At 38.5% G+C, this 21,994-nt stretch overlaps 1 protein-coding gene across 4 annotated transcripts in view; it reads right to left on the reverse strand.

Annotated features, from left to right (window-relative positions):
* PPP3CA (protein phosphatase 3 catalytic subunit alpha) overlaps positions 1 to 21,994 on the reverse strand; it is a gene marked incomplete at its 3' end in the record, with an annotated part of 187,019 nt that overhangs the window by 83,346 nt on the left and 81,679 nt on the right. The gene's annotated exons all lie outside the window — the stretch shown is intronic.

Consider the following 21,994-nt stretch of genomic DNA (forward strand, 5'->3'; position numbering starts at 1 on the left):
CCAAGGAGTTCTTGCTTTTATCATTTTGTTCCGATTCAGTGTGTTTTTTCACAACACCTTAAACTTCCACATAAATTTGATGGATCCTTTTGCACAAGCACCACTGATTTCTAACTGGAGCAGATACCTACAAAATTCACACGAATGCTTTAAACTCATTTAAAATTAATAAGGAAAAGGCAACAGTGAAGTTGGAGCAGGTAAACAGAGGAGTTACATCAAAGAGGAGGAATTAAGAAGGGAACTATCTTTTTTTTCTAGATGAAAAACATAAACAGCATATAAAAACTCTGAGCTGGGAAATGCCTCATTAATCCAGCCAACATATACGAACAGGGAGCTTTTCAAAACCTTTTAACATCTGCCTGATTCTGTCCCTTGTAAATCCATTTCAGCAGGATGAATCAAAGACCTAGGCAAAGTACTTCCTAAAAGTCTTCGGCTACAGACAGCCCACTGTATACATCATTACACACAAATCCTCAAGGCAGGTGGGAAGGGTACAAGAAAATTAACTCACTCTTCAAATCCTACCATTTGCTTGGGTGTTGTTTTCTAGGAGTTCATAATCCATTCCAATTTACCACTTAAACCCCAGAAATCTTCTGCTTCCTAGAACACTACCATTATTATTTGTTTTGCTTGTTTAACACTCTGCTCTTCTGAATAGTAAATAAGCGAAGTACACATTTCATCCATGTCCTGTTCCCATTACACTTTTAAAGAGTACTCCATGTGAGGCAGCTACTGCCGCAGCCTTTCTGACAAACATCAAATGAATAACAACTTCCAGAAGAATAAAGCATCAAACCTCACCATGCTCCAAGAGAATACAAAAGGCCACACCACACAATTTTCAAAGTTTTATAACGTATGGCGGTTCTAAGTGTTCGGCTTGAAGATTAGAGCAATATATCTAGCCATTCTATAAGCAAACATGTCCTGCTGTTCCCAGAAGTGAGCATTTCTTTCAAATTCATTTCCAAAGCAGCATCTGAACTAGGTCATTCTTTAACTCTTGATCTCTGCTGGTAAGAAGCAGCAGCCCAAACAAACAGAACTAATAAAACATATGTACAGAGAGAGATGCCTGAGTGCTATAACAAACACAATAAAAAATAGTGGTTAAATACCACTGAAGGTTCATCTGTTCTGAAGTGACTATACCAAACACTGTAAAATACCATTTGCAATCTCTTGACTGTGCTTAACCCCAATGTTAAGGAAGGGTAATAGCAAGACGCCAAAGAGCAATACCACTAGGCATGTTTAGACTAAGGAAGAGACACATTGACCTCATGTTCTTCTCAGGTCAACTGCACAAATAAAATTGTTTTGCCCTTTAGAAGTAGCTTTCCTTAGAGAACTTCCAATTAGTTTATTAACCAACAAATTATGTTTCCCACTGATTACTATGTACCCACCCTTTTGCCCTTCCACTGAAACTGTTAGATGAAGGTGCAGTGCCACTGGCACAATCACAACAGTCATCAGCCATCATTGCAGCCCCTATAGCCTCTGGTGCTGAAGGCTGACAGCTCAACCCAGCTACCACAGGCTTAACTCAGCCTAGCAGAAATAACCATTTTCTAATCCTTCTGTAGACAATCCAGTGACAAAAATATCATAACAAGCAGGATGTTCAGTACTACAAAACTACAGCCACCCTGAATTGTGTTAGGGACCAATACAAGTGGTCACTTCCATAGTTGATGTTGTTACAAAGCAAAAAAAAGCAGCTGCCTATGACCTGCTAATGGTAAGAACAGCAAGCAGCTGCCAAGAGCAATTGTTCTGCCCAAGCAGTATATAACAGGCTAACAAATAAAATAAGGAATGGAAAAGGCACATTAGATTCCAGAAAGAGTTGCTACTAACACAGGTACCAACACAGCGTTAATGCCTAGTTCTCTCTGATATTTATTGCTGCGTACTGTAGCTACCTCATGGAATAGACAAACAACTCACTATAGCTTTCTCTCACTTACAGAAACACCAAAGTAGGAAGGCTGTACAGAAGCCCTGTGACAACAAGTAACCTAAAGAATATCTGCTTCAACCTTACTTGCAAAATTAAGAGACACCTAAAAAGGTGCATTCCTGAGAAAATATTTGGAAAAAAATGTTAATAAGCAAATAAAAGCACAGCTGGAAGCTGTGAGCAGTGACACAGAGGAGAAGATTTGTGCTCCACTCTGTCAGAGTGAACATGGGTACAGAGCCCATAAGCTGTTCCTGAGATCGGAGCCTCCTATATAAAAACTCATCTCAGCAAATACTCTGCCTAGTTATGAAATCTTCACTACAGTGACAATCTTCACTCAAGATTAACAGCAGTCATTTGTTAAGCAGAGGGCCAAGCTTTACATTTCCTTTGAGAACTGCAGCAAATGGTTCTTATTTCAAGCCATCCTTAGTAAATTAATTGGAAGTTGATTCTTCCTAAATTGGGATCAGAAAACACACATGCCCAATTACAGAGCAAAAGAAGGTCTTTTAATATCCAAATCCAGTGGAAAAAAAGGCCATTTAATATCCCTTTAAGTGAAACACTACACTAGATATTTCAGTAGTGTCACATCTGTTACTGCCGTCTACCCTGGATGTAGTGTCTAAAATCACTACGTAGCAGTATTTCAGCGCTTGTTGTAGTATTACTACTAGCATTACCAAACGCAGACAAACTGTATTTCATACTACAGGATATGAGATGCCAAAAAAAGGCTTAAAAGTTTCAAGTCCAGCCAAGGGCTAATGTAGTTTATATGTTTAAATTTCAAAGCCGCACAACTCCTAAGTCTGAGAGCTGTAATAAATTTAAGCTCCTTCGTGAGCAGAAGTATTGTTAATTAACTTTCTTTTAAAAACACCACAATTACCCCCAACTCAGAGAGATCTAAAGCAGACCCCATTTGCCCTGAGGGAAGGGATATTCTTCCTTACACGAAAATTGCGCCTTTTTTGTTTGGTGGGTTTGGGTTTTTTGTTGGTTGGTCTGTTTGGTTTTCTTTTTTTAAACAATGCTGCATCTTTCTCCAGAATTTATTAAAATCTTTCAACAAACATAGATTAACTAATGTATCTTCCCATTTCCTCACAGCCCAGGAGTGATTTAAACAGCTGTTTAAATCAAACTGAAACTCTGTTTCCTTCATGCAGATGGATACTCAACAGGTAGCAAGGCAACTCTGTGGGATTCACTGTAAATAAGCCTATTGAAGTGATCTGGATTAGAGGCAGAACTAAAATGGGAAATTGTTATTCTTCTTTCTTTTTAAATACAAGTCCTTTCAACTATTTACAATGGGCCTTTTGTATTGCTGCATATATAACTGCCTGCCTTCCTTGCAAAAGAAGGAACAAGCTATAGGGGAAGGAAGTTTCCTCCACCAGTCAGAGGGCTGTCATATGCCTTGGGGCTTCACAAGGCACATGCCTAAGAGAGGGCATCTTAGCCATCTATCCTCCATCCTGCCTCCAAGACATTCTCCAGACTTCTAAGGAAACTAAAAGCAAATCTAACCTTTGAAGGCTGGGCCAAGGTTATTGCCCTGCTCCCAGCTTTAGACTTTTGAGCTTACTCTGTAGGTGAAAGATCTCACCCTTCTACACGGGAACCCTGATGCTTTAAATCTCACATATGAACCACAACAGCCGACACAGAATTGGCATACTGGTATCAAAAATCTGCAGCTCTGTTTCAGCAATCCAAAAAAACTTTCAGAGGAAGCTCTCCATTTCCATATACCAGCCCTTACACACAGCATTTAAAGGACAGCCAAGATAAAGCAAAAACCTGCACCAATTTCTTGTGTTTCCAAGGAAAGGAAGTGACTGAGTCATGGATAGCTTTGAAAGCTGACGTGTAAGAGAGATGCAAAGGAAGATGACTGGATGAGAACCTGCACAGGGCTTTTGACAAGGCAAAGGTGCTGCTGTGCTTGCAATGAGACAACTTAGTACAGCACAAATTGCTCCAAAAACATCTTGCATGATGCTTTTAAGAAACAGAAATTTCAGTGATTTAGGTTTTTCTTGTTTGAGAGTGCCTATTTTCTAATCTAAGACAAGAACACCTGAGAGGACGTGAGAATGGAGTTTAATTTTCCTCCCCCCCGTACTCTCTGTAACAGGCTCTGACGAAACAAAATGGGGTTTAAATAGAAATAAAATATAATAAAACCAAAAGAAACAACCAAGCAGAAAAAATACCACCCCCCAAACCAAAAACAACCCCACACTTAAGTAATTCTCAGCCCCAGTATTCCTCTTCACCCAAACATGAAATAGATGTAAACAGATGTAAAGTTGGGTGGCCATCCTAGGAATGTTGGGAACACTGCATCAACCACTTAAGATCTCCAAAAGGAAAATACAGATGGATGAAGAGATGACATCAAAAAAATCAACACATCAGGTCTCCACAGCCTAGATGAAGAATACAGCTAAAAGCTTCCCACCAGAACTAAATGCAAAGTTGAATAAAAATTGGCATCCTTATACATGGATAGATGGCTTCTTTTAAGGATGGCGTAAAGAGGATACAATCAAGAGCAGGCAGAAAATCATTTATCACCAAAGGAGAAAAAAAATCTTTATAAACAGGCTTTATGATTGAAAAGGAGAAGAAAAAAAAAAAAAAAAAAAGGCAAATGGATGCTAAAACACCAGAGATTACTTTTTTAACTGACACTGGTTGGAGTACAACAAAATGAAACTTGCAAGGATAGAATTCACAACCTTGGGAAGACTGCAGCAAAACAGAGTACAGGCACCCCTCATCAAGAGTTACATCTAGTATATAATCAGCACATATTTAGTACATAAGTAACAAACACAATTGCAAACCAAGCCACAATTTTGAGTACTGGCATAAGCAATGTTGCTACTTCTGAAGAAGAATGATAGCTTATTTACTGTAAACACTTCAAATATCTTTAAAAATCTACATCAAATGTATGCACTTGTCCAATGCCTCACCAGGATAGAATGCAGTATGTGTGCATATATACACACGAGTGCATGAATCCCAACTTAAATAAGTGTAAGCTTTGTACCTTGTGTGTTCATACACACATACTGATTTCAGCTTTTCTTTAAGCCTAGGAGTGAACAGTTGTCCTCTGTTACACTGATTTCACAGAGAAGTATTTCAATGAAAGCAAATATAACATTTTCACCTTTTGAACAAATTTCACAAGTATAATTTAGGCCTATCTACCAGGTAGAAATCATAGCAAAGAACAGCATCGTGCTATTCAGTATAGCATCATGCTGGACTGAATTTCTTGATGACAAAGCATGACAGCCCATTTGACACAGGATGACTCAAGTATTGCATCTATGATTATTCTGCAATGCTCAGAAAAAAATCAGCAGATTTTCCATACAGTAGCAATGTAAAGGACTATAGCCAATTACTTTAAGAAATGTGGCATTTCTCCTATAATTTAAATATCACACCATAAGAAAATGAAAAAAGCATTACATGCTTTGGCTATGCATATTAAGCATGCCCAGATTATACATTTGACTTGACTTTCCCAGGTACTGATATTTATAATTTCCTGAGGAAAATATTTCAAAGAAATGACAGGGTGCCTTCAGCTTTCCTAATAAACAAACGTAATTTCAGCCTGAGGGTTCACAGCAGTCTCAGCTAATCATGCTGCTCACCACTGCAGTCCTCCTTACTTGTGGTCTCAGATATCCTGAAGCAAAATGAACTGCTTCAGCACACAAACCCAGCAAAAAGCCAAGCACTAGATTTAATCATGTCATTTTTACCAGGTTAGATTTCAGTGGGCTTAGCATGGGTCTGGGGGCACTCCTGGGCCCAGAGGGAGAGGACACCCAGCAGGCAAGGTCACAGCACAGTCCTCAGCCAGCCAAGAGAGAAACCAACATCCACGCTGGAGGAAAGGGTCACTTACACCGGGCTCAGCTATTCAGGAGCCTAAAGGAAAAGGGAGGACCTACCTCTGCTCACCTGAGGAAATATCTTCTGCAGAACTCTTTTGGTTCCTTTCAATCGGCAGTATGTGTAGTGGTGTTAGGATAAGAATTTGGTGATTGCATCAGAAATCCAGAAAGGATATTTGCAGTTATGTGGCTGGCAAGCTAACAGCAGAGACAGCACAAGAACATGCTCTAAATTCCTTACGTAATGAGCCAAATTTACTATTACAGCCAATTTTGCAGAACTGTCTCATTTTAACTTTAAACTCAAAAAAGCAACAGTGCATGTTAAAAAAAAAAATAAAAAAATATACGAATAAATTGCTCTTCATATATCTCAAAAAAGGAAGCAATTAAGACTTGTACTTTTTCCAGTACCATCAAGGACACTGGAAAATTGCAGAGGAAATAAGAAGATTGCCAGGAATTACACTACTTTTGTAGATGAAAGGATAGGGAAGAAATGGCAGAAGAATGAGCTGTCTTCCATATTGTGTAGTTAATTTCCCAATTGAATTGTCAACACGATGCTTTTACTTCAGAGTTTACCACACAGTTGCAGAGACATGAACTGCTTCCAAATGCAGCTCAGATTTTCAATCCTGAACTAAATTAATCATCTTTAAACTTCACAAAATAAGCCATTCTGAAGATGGTAGCTGAGGTAGCTCCAAACCCCAATGGATCCAAAGCATAGATAGATCGATTAGTTTCGCCAACTCTGCTTTTTCTATCCACAAACTGGGTTATGTTAAAATTTCCTGGTTTTCTGTATCTTAAATCAAGATACTCAGTATATCAGCCGTAACCTCCAAAATACTGTACTTGTTCGGCTGCAGAGCCCATGTCCACATCCCCTTCCCGGTTTGATTAGTGTATTGAAGTAACGTACATAGCAGATACCATGTAAACCCAGATCAAGCAGTCACTGAAATGAAGACTTTCCACACATGGAACACAGTGATATTAATATACTAATTATATGATTCTTCACAACTGTGTTTAAACCATCTTAAACAGCCACAATACTTAAGAAAAGGCCAGGAGAGACAATTTTTTCTGTACTGTAGCATAAGTTTTTCTATATAATTAAGCTAAAAGGAGAGCCATCATTTGTCATAATGTCTATCAGAAGACCTAAAAGTTACTGGAAGTGTATGATGGTAATGGAGAATTAGAAATTTCTCATCTCTCAGTCTGTCTCGCACTACCTTACCCAACCTTTATCCTCAGGAAGAGGATCAAAGGCTTCTATCTTGGACAACACATGCTAAGTAGATCACTAGTTTCCCTTACATAGTTTATTAAGAATGCAAAAATTACCTTAGTCTTAAACTTAACCATAGCCCCAAAGATGAGGCTTTTCTTTTTTCATGCAATTTTCACTATGTGGGTTTTTTTTTCCTCATTTCTTATTGATACTTTCAAACCCAAACTGTTTAATTTGTGACATGAAACACATGGTGTTTCAGCAAAAATAACACTTAAAAAATCCTCTCCTTCCACCTAACTGCATCTTAGAGAAAGGTTTTCTTCTCTTTATTTTTGCAAGTCCTATTGCCACAGCAGTGCAGGAAATGATACACACTCAGAATATCTGGCAGATCAAAACAGAAAGGTGCTGGGCAGAAAGGGTCATATATTATTTCGTCCTTAAGTAGTCTCATAAGATTAAGGGTTGGTTTTTTCAAATATATAAAACTAGAAAACTTTACTTTTCAAAGTGTCCAAGTCCATCATATAGTTAAACCAAAGAAATCTCCAGTACCCCAAATCTTGTGAGGAGGCTTCCCTGCCTCCCGTTACTCAACCTCTAGTAGACATTTCTAACTGGAGTGAAACTGAGTAATTTAAAGAATCGGCTTTTGAATTCCTATTGGTTAGGACTTCTAAACTATTCTCTCTCACCTTCTCCCTTCTAATATTTACCTTTACACCAGGCTCTTCATGCCTGTTTCTAAATGACACAGATATCATGTGAGTAATCTCTTCTGGTTGAAAATGTAATTTATTTTAATTGGAACTGAAAACTTGTTTGAGGGGTGGCAGGAGGAAACTGTTCCTATTTCCTGCTATAGTTCTCTCAGCATCTAATTACACCCATAAAGAGAAACAATAGGGAGAGGCTGTGTGTTATTCAGTTTAATGTGGTTAATTATATGATTCCCTGTATGCATGCAAATACATCAGAGCCTATACAACTGATACAGCATCCACACAACATATTTATCAGATGTAACAATTGGGCTTTGAGATCATGTAGAATATATACTCTAGATATAGATGCTTGTTTTACTGGAAAGGTTTCTAGTCCACAAGAATGGGAATGCAGCAGAACAGACACCAAAATAAAAAATTCTATACATTAGCTTCTGTGTTTCCCACAAAACTCTGGTCAATACGAATTAATTTCTTGCAATTAGAAACAGGAGAATTTGGGGAGGTATATTTTTATACCCCTACACCCCAGAATACTGACAGGAGTTAAAACACTTCCAAAAGTTTGAAGAGATTTGGGCCTCAGAATTCCTCGGACTGCAACAAAGGTACAAGTCAGACTTTTTTTGTAAGTACGTTTCTGTGCCTGGGTACTCCTGAGGACACAAAAATCATATTTTAAACATTATCTATCATTGAGGCCAAGGTTTCAATTGGGACAATGACAGATTGGGTGGATGGATCCTCATTATTACTGTTTCTTTCAAGTCTTGCATAAGCAATGCTTTGTGAGTCCAGAGGCAGAGAGGGTAGGTGGCCAAGAAGGGTATAAATGAGGCAGCTGCAGGCACTCAAAACAGCCTCTGAACACCATGCTCTACTCCACATACATCAGTGAGCTTAATGGGGAATAATCATCAGTTGGACACTGCAGAGTAAAATAGCTCTTAATGACAGCTGAAATGTCAACACTGCCTGTCCCAGGAAGCACATGTGAAAGGACCCGGTCTTGAAAACAGACAGACAACTCCATGCTCAGAGAACAACTCTTCCAACGCCAGAATAAAGTCACCAAGGGGAATAAAAAAATAATAAAGAAAAATAGGGAGAAGGAGCTGCATATGGCCTTCCTTCTATAAAGAGTCAAAGTGTTTGAGGCTTCGCATGAAACTGTCTGAGCTCAGATGAGTCACCAGGGTTCCTGGAGCAAAACAGACAATGTGGGTAATTGATGAAACAGCAGCAGACATTAAGAGGGATAGTCTTGATGCTTAAAGAATTTGATGGCTCCTGTAAGGAGTTAATTTCCCTCCCTACACAGCTGAAACAGTAGGAGGTCTGTTCAGAAACCTGGTGTTAAGAGGAAGGAGGAATGTGTGCAAGTTGGAAGGAAGAAGATGGATTAGTTGAGAAAAGAGGTGGTAGAATTTAGCCCTGATCTATCTTTGAAGCTGGGGCCAGCCAACCTAAATTATTCTGTAATTTTAAGGAAAGGGCTTAATGTAGGAAGAACATAATAAAAATAACATTATCTTCATTAGCGAATGAAACCCTATGCCGAAAAGAAAGCTTTAGTTTGGAGATGAAGTTACTGATGCTTAGGGAATGCATGTGACGCAATAAGAACAGAAGAACCTGCAAATGTAAGAGAAGATAGATGTCTTCTGGCACACTAATGTTTTTGACTTTGTTTAAACTAGGTAAAGTGAGTAATTTAGCTTCAATAGCACAGTGAATAACTGCTATTGCTACGAAGTTTTAACCTTTACCCACTGAATTAATGTTAGACCTTAAAAGCTCTTCTCAAAGAAAAAAAGCTTTACATAAGAACTAGCAAAAATGATATTCATATTCCTGATATTCTTACAGATTAAAAAAAGAAATACAGACCTTGAGGTTTTAGAACATGATCAAACCTTGTTCTGTGTAATTCATGCATGAACTTAGAATTTTTGATTATGCAACTGAAATGCATTTCCTCCTGCCATAAAAATCTGCACCAAGCAGAGGTGGCAGATCATCATTTTGTTGCCACTTCAAATCAACACAAACCCAGTTTATTTTTCACTGCCTCCCCTCATGTAAGATAACCTGAAATTTTCCCCAAATGTTAGTTTAGAAAAAGAAAATCAGACTTCAAAATAAAAGTCTGGCTTGCACTGATTGCTTATGCTCTCTCCCAACTTCTGGTAGTTTTCCAGCCTGTGCCTATAGCAACAACTGGAGATCTTCGAGTTCTGGCCTTACCATAATAGCTACTCTTTCTCTCTTGCACATTAAAGAACATACAGCCCTTATGGCAGGTACCTCGGGAAGCAGCCATACATCTCAAACACATACCACCAGATGGCATCTTCAACCAGTTGCATTTTAAACAGCTCATGCTTTTAGGAGGTAGTGCATTTGGTGGTCCTTGTACTCTGAAGCCTCAATCCACTTTACTACAAAAAGCAGAAACACTTTTGAACACCTAGATTGTAGACAACAGTGTGAAAGTTATTTAGCATTGCTAAAATCATCAGTTTACTCAGTATGTTCCCTCAACGATTCAGGGTGCCATAGAAGTATTTTGTACCATGCTTGGTGTCCTCTCCCCACACATCGCCCTAATGCTTCTCTAATTTTACAATGAAATCTAAGTGCAATGCTATTGGATTTCCACCGACGGACTACCGATTACCATGGGATTTAATCACATTCAGTGCTGGTCCTTTATATTAAGAGGTGATTTTGACCACAAATCACCTCTATGTGTGTTTGGAAATTAACTTTTTCCACTATAGTGAGCAAGTCCATATCCAGTAGCAGGCATCTTAACAAAAAAAAAAAAAAAAAAAAAAAAGCAACAACAAGAAAATAACCAAACCAAAAATCCCCAAACACCAGGAAATTCTAAGAGAATCAGCAGAGTACAAACCTATTTTTAATCTACTGCAATCAATCATTAAAGTAACAAGTATAGCAGACAAGCCACCCTCGAATCCTTAACTATGAATGCTTTATTGTACTTAGCAACCTAGTCTCACTTTAACACTGGTTTACTATGCTAATCTCACTTCAAGTAAAATATTGGTGAAATGGTTATCGCCTGTCATAGGTTTAATAATTAACTGCAGTTTAGAGACACATTTTATCATTTGTTTAGAATCTGAAGATGATTTTCTCCTCAAAGGAGTTTTACCCTCTCAACTAGAGGTTTTGAGATTATTTGAGGGGGAAAAAGAATATAACCTAGTTTTAAGTGTATAGGCTGATCTCAAACAGTTCTTAGGTCTACTTCTCTTTACTTTCGTGTACCTACAATGAGTTTAGATTTTCCTCTCTTAAAGTCTGGTAAGAGCCAAAGGAAACAAAGTGGAACAAAGAAGCAACATTAGCTTTCATAAATTAATGTTCTAGACAACACTGACTATTGCCTGTGACAGAAAGCAAGCCAAGCAGAAAGAAAATGGAAGTGTGCTTGCACTACCACTTCATCAAAGGCTTAATTCACAGGACGGTTTTCTGTGGCTACCAGCAATGCCCCCAGTGAGCTGTACATGCAGCTCTCAGGCTGTATGTACAGAGGGCACCGAACACAAAAGGGAACATATATGAAAGACTAGCTGAAATGTGTAGTGAGTTGTTCTCTTTGTATGTTTTTTAAGCCTATAGATTAAAAAAAATTACACTTGAAAGCTTTCTTTGTTAATACAGGTTAATAAAGAATAAATGTGACACAGTTACTGTGACACTTGATCATTTAGGGGAAAAAAAAACCTGGTCTGGCTGGGTAAACTCCTGCACTGAAGTCTCACAAACTGTTTGTTTTGATTTCTGAATTCAACATATTTTGATTGAATAAATACTTTCATGGTGTTTTCCACTTTTAAAGGAAGAATTTTTTGCAGAGGAGGACCTAGAGCAAGAAGGTGGAGTAAGAGCGACTATCAAATATTCAACGTGGCAACTTTCATAAGTAACATCTTTTATAAGTAACATTTACTTTTATAAGTAAATCTGGTCTGGCTGGGTAAACTCCTGCACTGAAGTCTCACAAACAGTTTGTTTTGATTTCTCAATTCAACGTATTTTGATTGAAGAAGGAAGACCTAGAGCAAGAAGGTGGAGTAAGAGCGACTATCAAATATTCAAAGTGGCAACTTTTATAAGTAACATCTGAAAGCAATGATGCCAATATGCCTAATGAACCAGAAGGATTCTCTGCAGCACCTTCGCTTGTGCTGAGCACCAAAAGGCTGTTTCCAATTCTTAGCCACAGGCTCTTAAATTGGAGCTTAATCCACTGCCATTGTGTCCTTGGGTTGCCTGCTTCAAAGATGATGACATAGCTGGATAAAAAAACACCCAACACATCACAGAAAGGAACAGCACTGACTTAAACCAAACAATCCACAAGGTTCAACACAACTGCTGAGCTCAATACACAATAAAGAAAGGGAATGACGAAATGGCACATGCGCCCTTTGAAAATCCAAGTCTTGCTGAATCTTCATCAAAGGATGAGGAGTATGACCCTCCTCACTTATCAAGAGTATTTTCTCAGGAAATAATCAGCATCCTCAGTGGTATCAATAAAGAAATATCAACTAGACTTAGATGCCCAAACTCAAGAGAAAAGCAGAAGTCAACACAGCCATTCTGGAGAATGAATAACTTGAAACTCAACATTTAATGATTTGTTATCCTAGAAAAGGCAGAGAATAACCTCTGGGTTAGAAGAAAATGTTATGGCTTGACACAGTAGCAGTACAAATCATGTACACTATTGCCAGAATCCCATGTGACTCTTCCCAAGAGTTTCTGAAATCAATTGCACATTGTAAAGATGTTAGCACAATTAATCTTCAAAACTGGTGCACTTATTTAGAAAGCATGGATTTTATAGAGTTTAAAGACAATTTAAAAATATGAGGGCTTAAATATGCTATATTTTTAACTAATTAAAATGTTTTGAACTATAGCAGATTTTTCCATTTAAAAAGGCAGTATCTTCAAAGAGGATTATTAGATACACTTGGAAATTATCCTATAAATGTTTCATCTAGATAAACTGCAGAAAAGCAAATAGAGAAAGTATCTGTCTCAGCTCCAGTAGCGTTTTTTAGAATAATTAAAATGCTAATGAAAAAGCATCTAAAGGCAGGAAGAAGTAGAAGAACCACCCATCCCAGAATAACATCCTTCTATAAGCATCATTTTTCAACTGCTAATGCTCTCTGAGTTATGCTTTTCCTAAGTGATGACAGGTAATGTTTATAACATCTCTTAAGAATGAACCTGCTAGTTATCTCTCCTTTGTGCTTGCCAGTGCTTCACAGTCAGGTTTTGGTGAAAGGTTAGACACACAAACATACAGCACAAATGAAGGCAAGAGACAGCTGGTGTTAGCCTCAAAAGCACAACTGAACCCTAAACAACAGGGGCCCACATCTGCACAGCAATTCCCAAAGCAGATGAACACAGTGGTACCTCCAAGCAGTAGTGATCAGCTGACACAAAATGCTGTTTGTCTTTGTCTTGCTATTAGTCCGCCTCCTCGCACTCCTCCAGTTCCCTTTCTTCTCTCCTGTAGCTGTTCCCAGCTTAATCTCTGCTCCGCAGCTGCTCTACAGCTGTTGCAGGTACAGTGTGATTAAGACAGAATCAATCCCCCTTCCAGCCTTACACACATATAAATCATGATTCTCTACTATTTCACACACACAAAGTGGGGAGCGCCAGTTTGTGTGTGACTGGTAGATTTTTGCTTTGATGGGGAGAAGGCAAACATATGCTGGAATTCCTCTCTGCCCCCCTCTAGGTCTTACTCATTTCAGTAGCTCCTCCATCCAAAATGGGGGAGGAAGGAACGTGGGTGGCTGTGATTTCAGCAGTGATCCCACTGCATTCCCACACCCTTTGCCAGTATAAACTGCAACCTAAGATTGAGTTAAATTAACCTGGGGCCAGAATCAAAAGGAAGAATAGGCAAAGCTAAGAGCACATGAAAGGTAAGAACAAAGGTTCTCTTTCTTTCTAATGAGGATTGCACAGTGCAAACACCATGGTTATTTACAAAACAGAATCCAAGTGTCAAAGACCCAGAACTACTCAGTTCTAGCTCAAATTGTGCCACTGACTACATAATTGCAAAGCAAGCAAAAAACCTGATTTACAAGTTGCAGAAAAGTCTTTGAGAAGCTACAATAAACACCACTGCTGTGATATACTGTCTTCTTGGAGCAGCCCTAGAAAAAATTCTAGCCTGTGACACTGCCATCCATATTTACATGATGAAGCAGCACCCACATGCTAAATAAAGGACCATAAGAGCAAAGTAATAAAGAGTTAGGTATTTGCAAGCAGTTGTTTTGTATTTTTGCTGGTGATTATTTTTTAATCAATGCAATTTCTGTGCTGACTTGAAGCCCAGTATGTATTTGATCCTCCATTTCATTGCATCGATTAAGCTCCATATCCGAAGGGATATGGAGGGCACCTCAGACTCCACAATTTCACTTTGGCTTATTTGGCTATGATTTTTGCACCAACGCAAGTTAACTATAGATGGATTATTTAAAGGAACAACTGAGGTAGTTGTAAAGAATACGGTCTGTAAATCCACTGTCTTGGCAATAACGGTAGTTTTAAGCAACTGCTACTAGAAAACATTATCCCTGCCAAGATCTCAGATGCTAACGTCTGAAGCAGCTCAATTAAGATACAAGACGCAATCGCTTTGTTCTACCAGAGATGCAGGCAGGCGTATTTCAATGTGTATCTGGAACTGACAGAAGCATTTAGGGAAGGAATAGATCAGGAAAAAAAAAAAAAAGAATTTTCATACATGCAGCCTTGCATCTCCACCTTCTTTCAGAAGCTCCAGTTTAAGTCACAAGTGATTTGATGTATTACGAGTTTTCAATAAAGCACGCACAATAACTGGAGCAGTATTAATCAGCAATCTAATTAAAGGATCCAATCAAGTTCACTTTAGCTGTTCAAAAGTATGTTTATATCATAAATTGTTTTTAACAGGAGTTTAACATGCAGGTTTCTCTGTATTTTCATAACATATTCAACAGTGATCTGCAAAGGAAAATAACTGTTGCAACAGCAAACTGTGCTCAAGCATACACTGAGAAAAGAGTAGATACGTTTTGAAAATGATGGCAAATATTTCTTCATAAAGTCTAATTCATTTATTAAGTCAGAAAGCACATCTGCCTTATACAGACATGTAAAAAGAATTGGACTGTAATTTGTTTTCAAAAAGGATGCAAGAGTAAATGGTGCTGTTGATACTTTCCCTTTCCTCCTTTTCCATGGTTTCAACTTGCTCTGTTTAAATATCATATTATTTATGCAAACAAGACCATGAATTGATATTAAGACAGAAACAAGTCAAACTAACATTGCAGCTGAAGTTAATTTCCCTATGATAAAGGAAAATTAACTGGACGCAATTTCTTCTGAGACAGAATAATTTGCTGAAATGCATCCAATTCTCAAGTGCTACAGGTCCATCAGTATAATGCAGAAACTCACACTGATTTAAGTTATACCAGGAATTTGGGACATTTTTTGCATTTTAAGGCTAGAACGAAAAAAATACCAGCAAGTTTTCAGAACGAATAGCAACACAATTAAAGCAGCTAAAGAAGTTACAACTGAAAGATACAACTACTTGGCTGAGACACAGAAAAATGTGTCGTGCTGTAACCAGCACCCTTGTTCAAAGGGCAGACCCAATCCCTCCCTCAGTATCACAAGCAATATTAAAGATGCTTCTTAAGACTAATGAATGCATACAGCAAAGAAGGGAAAGCAATAATTCTTCTGTTTAACACTTACCCTCAGAAGCTGCAGGCATCTAGACTTCAAACTAGCTTTTAGACTTGTGAGTCTGAAGACAACAACCACTCAGGATGAAGTTTTACAGTTTGATCACGTAAATACTTTTTTTATTACACGCAAGTAAATATTTTATTTATAACAGTGTCCTGGAAACTCAATAGTTTCCTCAACAGTAATCATGGTACATTAGGTTTAGAGTGTAAATTAAATTACTGAAGTGTGAAATAGAGAAGTTTTCACTAAAATTGCTTTTACTGAAATTTTAATTTCAGACGACTTTTGATGCTGTGCTAATATGGATAGATCTTACACTACTTGTAGGCCTCCAATAAGCATTCTTGTTTATTTTCCAAGCTGGAATTCTACCTTACACCTCTTCAAAGGTAAAAATCAGAAAGAACTGATCTGATTGCACCAGATCGTTTGCACATGTGCTACAGTTCAATGCAATTTTAAACATTATCACCTTATTATAATGTAAGTAGAAATACTTTTATTACCTTGCCTTAGCATTGATCACTTTAGCTATGAATTCTTGAGGTTTACAAAGTTTTAACTTGCACAGCACTAGCAACCTACTAATGTTACTTAATCTAACAAATGAGAGAAACCAGGCAAAGGAAAAATGTACATGGAACAACAGGGAAACGTTCAGGCCCAGGAGACCCTACCATCCCATGGAATGACGCAGAGAATATCTGGAAGGCTCAAAGATCATAAAGGCACATGCTGGCAGGAAAGGGCTTTCCCTCTATAGTTTTTCTGGACCTTTAATGCATCAAAAGTTTCCAAAGGTCAACAGAGTTACTACAGCTGCTCCCAGCTCCACAGGCTATCCCCAGATAACTACAACCTCTCCCTTCGCATCAATTTAGGGTTCAAATTCCAAAAAATCTCAGCATGCTCACTACAATACAAACTTTACAAGTAATTTGATAGTTATATTTCCAGGCTGTTGCAGCATTTAACCAAGCCAGTGGAATTTTTACCCAAAGACACTACAATGAAGTAGAAGTGGGTGTATTCCTCCTTAGTATGCACAAGGTTAGTACTTACATACCTACTTGGAATACATATGCACCCCTACCTTACATTATGTGATGCAAAGGGAATAGCAAGGAAGGCTCTGCAAGCAGCAGTGGTTTTCTTATATCTACCACATGCATAAACACAGCAGCTGCAAAATTCAGGACAAGTAAAGGAAAACAATACGGCCAAGGAAGACCTGCAGAGACAGTCACTTTCTAAACCCCAAAATGAGCTTTTATTCAGTCTTCACCCAGTGCTCTCCAATTTTCACATAATGAGCTGCATGCATCTTGCATTTCAGAAAGCTTTGAACATAGGATAGCAGTCAGGGCTTTCTCAGTGAAGCACATGAGGGTTTAGAACAACAGCATACGCTTGTTTTACCTATTTTCCATTTTTAATAAATGAGGGACTGCCAGATGCTGCCCCTGTGGCCTGCATATGGCTTGGCTGTTGTCACCAGGGTAGAAACTGCTGTCATTGCCACTGCTGGTGGTAGCACCCACACAAACAGAATTGAGAACATCTGCACACAGGCAGCCGCCTTGGGAATGTTCATACATTACATATAAGAACTATATGTAAAAAACCACAGGTTTATAAAGATGCGTATGACTTACTTAGGTTTTTGTGTTCTTCATTTACTGGAGAAAACTCCTGTTAATGATGTGCAGAGACTAATCAAAGGTAGCAGAAAATGAGTACACAAAATGAAAGATGTCAAATGTTCCAGGAAGGAACAGAGCACATGTTAATTACTTTTAAAATAGAGATCAACAGGAAAAAGAGACTTACCTTGAAAACACTAACACTTATTTCTAACAAGCTTACTCATTCATGCAGTCATATGTGCAATGTCGTATCATACTATTTTCATTCAGTACCTGTAAATCTAACAATATCCTCAGGAAAAAATAAACCAAAAGGTACAAGTAAAGACACACAATGATAGATATTGCACAAATACACCACTAAGAGCTCTAGATCTACCCTGTAGTTAAGTATGTCATTTAAGGAGATATAAACTAAAATCACAAATGTTAAGGTGGGAAGGTCATCTAAGCACAACCTGTTCTTCTCAAAACAGAGCCAACTTCAAAATCAGATCTACCTTCAAAGCTGGAATTGGCTGTTTCCATCAGCTACTTTGCTTTTGGAATAAAATTCTGCAATAGGGGTTTTTGTATTTTAATCCCAGCCCCTCCAGATTAATAACACTATTTCATCACTTGTAGGTGGTAATTTTTGCAGATGTTGGAAAACAACAATTTACCATGTTCCAAAAGCACAGGTTTGGTTGCTTTGAAAATAACCAGTGAACTGAGACCCATTCATCTCAATAAATCATACACCTAGTAATTAAAGGGAACACCACAAACGTTGGCAAAAAACCCCTCTGTATTTAGGATGTGTCAGAATTAAGGTTTCCAGTACAACCTCTAGTGCACATACATTATGCTACAAGTCCTTAATTATACAGTCACTTTCTCCTCTTTGTCATGCAGTGGACAGAATGAACAATACTCACGCAGTGAGCAACTTTCAAGTTGTATTCCCTTCACTTGCGTGAAATGTGCTTTAGTTACAAAACTTCTATGAACCTTACTCTGATGATCAGAGTGCTCACATACTTTTAACACCGCTCAGTACAGCAGTATCCCATCACTTCAAAAAATATGTGAATTATTGTCTTCAAAACATAGGTGAACTAAAGGGTCCATTTTACAGAGTAGGAGCCAAACAAGGCAATATTGCCATCAAAGAACTTCTCATTTTCTACATAATTTTACAATATACAGAGATATATATGTATATACACATACAAATAAAGTTAACCATGCACTGACATCAAAGGGACTCATGGTTGGCATGCAGTTAGTGTTCCATATTGAAGAACAGCAGATTTTAGATCTGGAAGTGAGGACCCATAAACACAAGCAGGTAATTAGTCACCCTGCAAAGGGTAGTGTATGTCACTTGCGCAGAACTGCTCTGTATAGTAATGAACTTATTATATAAGGCCACAACAAAGCTATGCAGGCAATTTGAAATCTGGCATTAACAACTCTTCTTTGGAGCATGACTTCAGTAAATATTGCCATCAGGGAGGTTCAGAGATATACTGCCATAGCCTTCTAGAAAAAAAGCTATTAAAAATGAGCCAATTTCTCCATGTGTAATTATACTGTTATGAACATAAAACAGGACTGGAAATTCTAAGGCTGCCATAGAGACATCTTTCCTCTGAACACTGAACAGCTGTAGTCCAGTGGTAGATCAAAATCATTAAACCCACGAGGTTAAGATGGAGACCACATGCCTCCAAAAGAAAAGGGCACAGATGAAAACAGGAACAATTCATCTGTGGAAGGTGGCTCCCTGTCTTCTTGTCATCTGCCTATTGCCTGGTGAGTGAAGGTTAGCATGGACATTCCCCATGGTGCTGCAGGCAACTGGAAAGTGTCCTGGTAGTCCAGAGTGCCTGGCTCATTTACTCCCTACACTGGAAACCCAGATGACCACACAACCCTTGTGGCAGACCCTCAGTGCTGCCAGTCATAAGACAGGTCGGCACTGGTAATTGCTTCTATCAGAGCTGTCACTCTGCAGACAAACCTACTCCACCATATGCCCCTTCACCTCCCACACTGGGTGCCTTGCCCACCTAGTCCCAAAACCCAGTCAACCTCTTGCTCATCTTCCTACTTTGCCTGCTCAGCAATGCTCTCTCAACCTCCGACTCTGCCATTTCCTTGTCTCCCAACTTTTCACCTCTATCACAAATTCTGGTCTTCAACTCAAGTAGCTAGACTCATCCACCTCCTTGTCATCCACTGATCAGCCCTGTTATCACTTTCCATCCCTACTTTCAGCCTCATCCTCAATACACTCACTTTTGACCCAATTCTCTCCATCCTTCCCAACTCACATTCACGAGTCAAGATAAAGCTGCCTCAGTACTTCCCAGATATAAGAATTCTGGCAACAGAGGACCTGGAGTCTCTTCGTAGCTCAGGCTGTGCAAGAATTGTTCACCTTGCTTCTAAGCCGGAACTGTAGCAGACTATGCATGCATGTACGTATGTATGTAGAAAATGACTGAATTTGAGCTAAGGTTACAAATGAATTCTTTAGCAATACTTTAAAAGGCTTAGAACCTTGCCAGATTGGAAAATAAAATATACGAATTCAAAATGACAATTACATTGGTGCTTCTAGATAACCACAGAGTAAGTTATATACATATATGCAAAATAATGGATTCTGCATTCAATATTAAAGCTCTTCGCATGCCTCCCCCATTATACAAGTCATCTTCTCACTCAAATTCAGGTCTTCTATGAACCCACTTTATTTCACATGACTGCTTATAAACAGAATGCTGATATTTTTTCTGAGGATAATTATTCACCCCTTAAAATAAACAAAAACAATTTTCAAACTGAGGGACGGTTGCACAAGGCTTTAAAAGAAAAAACAAACAACTTCTAATTTTCTTTAACATTTATCAAGTATATCACTGTACAGCGATACCCCACAGAATACTCTTACTTCAACAGTCATGCTCTTCTATCTCTCTTCTCTTTGATAATCACCATCTCATTAACCAGATACAAGACTATGTTTCTAAAAGACTAATGCATCTCCCACAAAGGATCCCATATTCATGATTTATGACTGCCACTCCTCAACAGGAGACTGCTTGCTATGTCTAAAATCTAAAACTTATTTGCTTCTCCACTCTACCAATGGTTTCATTTGTTCTTCCATACGCTTGAGAAAAGCTTTCCTCTACTTCGTAGTTACTTCCCGATTGCCTGTATACCTTGCACTTCCACCACATCAGTCAATTGATACTCTCCTTATCCAGCCACCTGCTGTCATGCTACTCACACAAAGAAAATTGTCAGGCCCACAACAACATGCCTCACAAGCCTTCCCAACCTCCCCCTCACAATTTATTTTTTAGCTTCTTTTGATGATTGCTTTCATAACTCCAGCTTTCATGTTTGTTCATACAGAACATTAGCACTTCTCAGCTACCCCGCTAACAAGCATTAGGAGCTCAGCTTTCCTACGCTAGCTTAAAAGAGAGTAGCTACCAGCCACCCTGAAGAATGCTGCATTATCACAATCACTGTGTGAGAATAATTTCAAAAGCAGGAACAAAGCAAGACGTAGGCTCCACTGAAAAAAGAATCAAAGACCTAAATTATACCAGTGTTATACAATGGGGGTAACCTTCAGGAGATTAATCTCCAAAATGTAATTCCGAGCAATTCTGATGCCTTCAAAAGCATTTAATAGAAAAAATACTTAAAGAGAAAAGTTAAAAAGAGAAAGAGAACATTAAATATGGACTGAAGGAAATCAGCTGGGACACAAGACACCGGACCCACTCTCCTACAATCTACATCTTTCAATGGTTTAACAAAAAAAGGCACACTCAAAAAAAGAAGAGTGAAAATCCACAAAAAGGTAGACTTTTCTGTGTACTTCACTCAATTATGGGTTATGGACAATGGTATTGCACGTTGCACCACTATGACTTTTTCCATTTATCCTTAGGTGTCAAAGAAAATGCCTGTAGAACTTGATTCTCAGTCTACTCAGGGGATCCTTTTATTCATCGTCTTTCCTTTATTCATCCATCAGCTGCAACATGATTGACACCTTTTCCATCAGAATTGTATGGCAGCATGACACGCTAATTATTACATAAAAGATGATACTCATTACCTCTCCAGGTCAAGCTACAATCAATCCCCTATTTGGACGTCATTTTTAAAATGACAAGCTTTATCTTGCACATCATTCTACTCCAGACACTATGCTGTTCAGTCTCAGAGTAGGTTTCCTGAAAATGAAGATTTTGCTACTTCTGTGTAGTTTTTGGTGAACGCTACCAGTACTGGTAATGAAAACTAGTAACCCTTCTTCTGCTGCCCGTTAACCTATTTCTTTTACTTTTGCTAGCGACAAAAGGACCTGCCTACGTATACCAAGTTTTATGGTCTGGTTTCATAATTTAAGCTGGCTAAAACTAGTTATCTTTTGCCCCGAAGCTAACATTTTATGCCAGAGATAGTTTTCTTGCCAAAAATGGATTCATATTCGATAACAACAAAACAGGGGAGAAGGCACATTAGAGCAAGCAAATGCATTCATACATTCAGAATGCAAGCGGAGGCAGGGGACAATTAGAAAGGAAATTCAAAGTCTAAGGCAT

This window comes from Psittacula echo, assembly GCF_963264785.1.
Source record: "Psittacula echo genome assembly, chromosome: 1".
NCBI lineage: Eukaryota > Metazoa > Chordata > Aves > Psittaciformes > Psittacidae > Psittacula > Psittacula echo.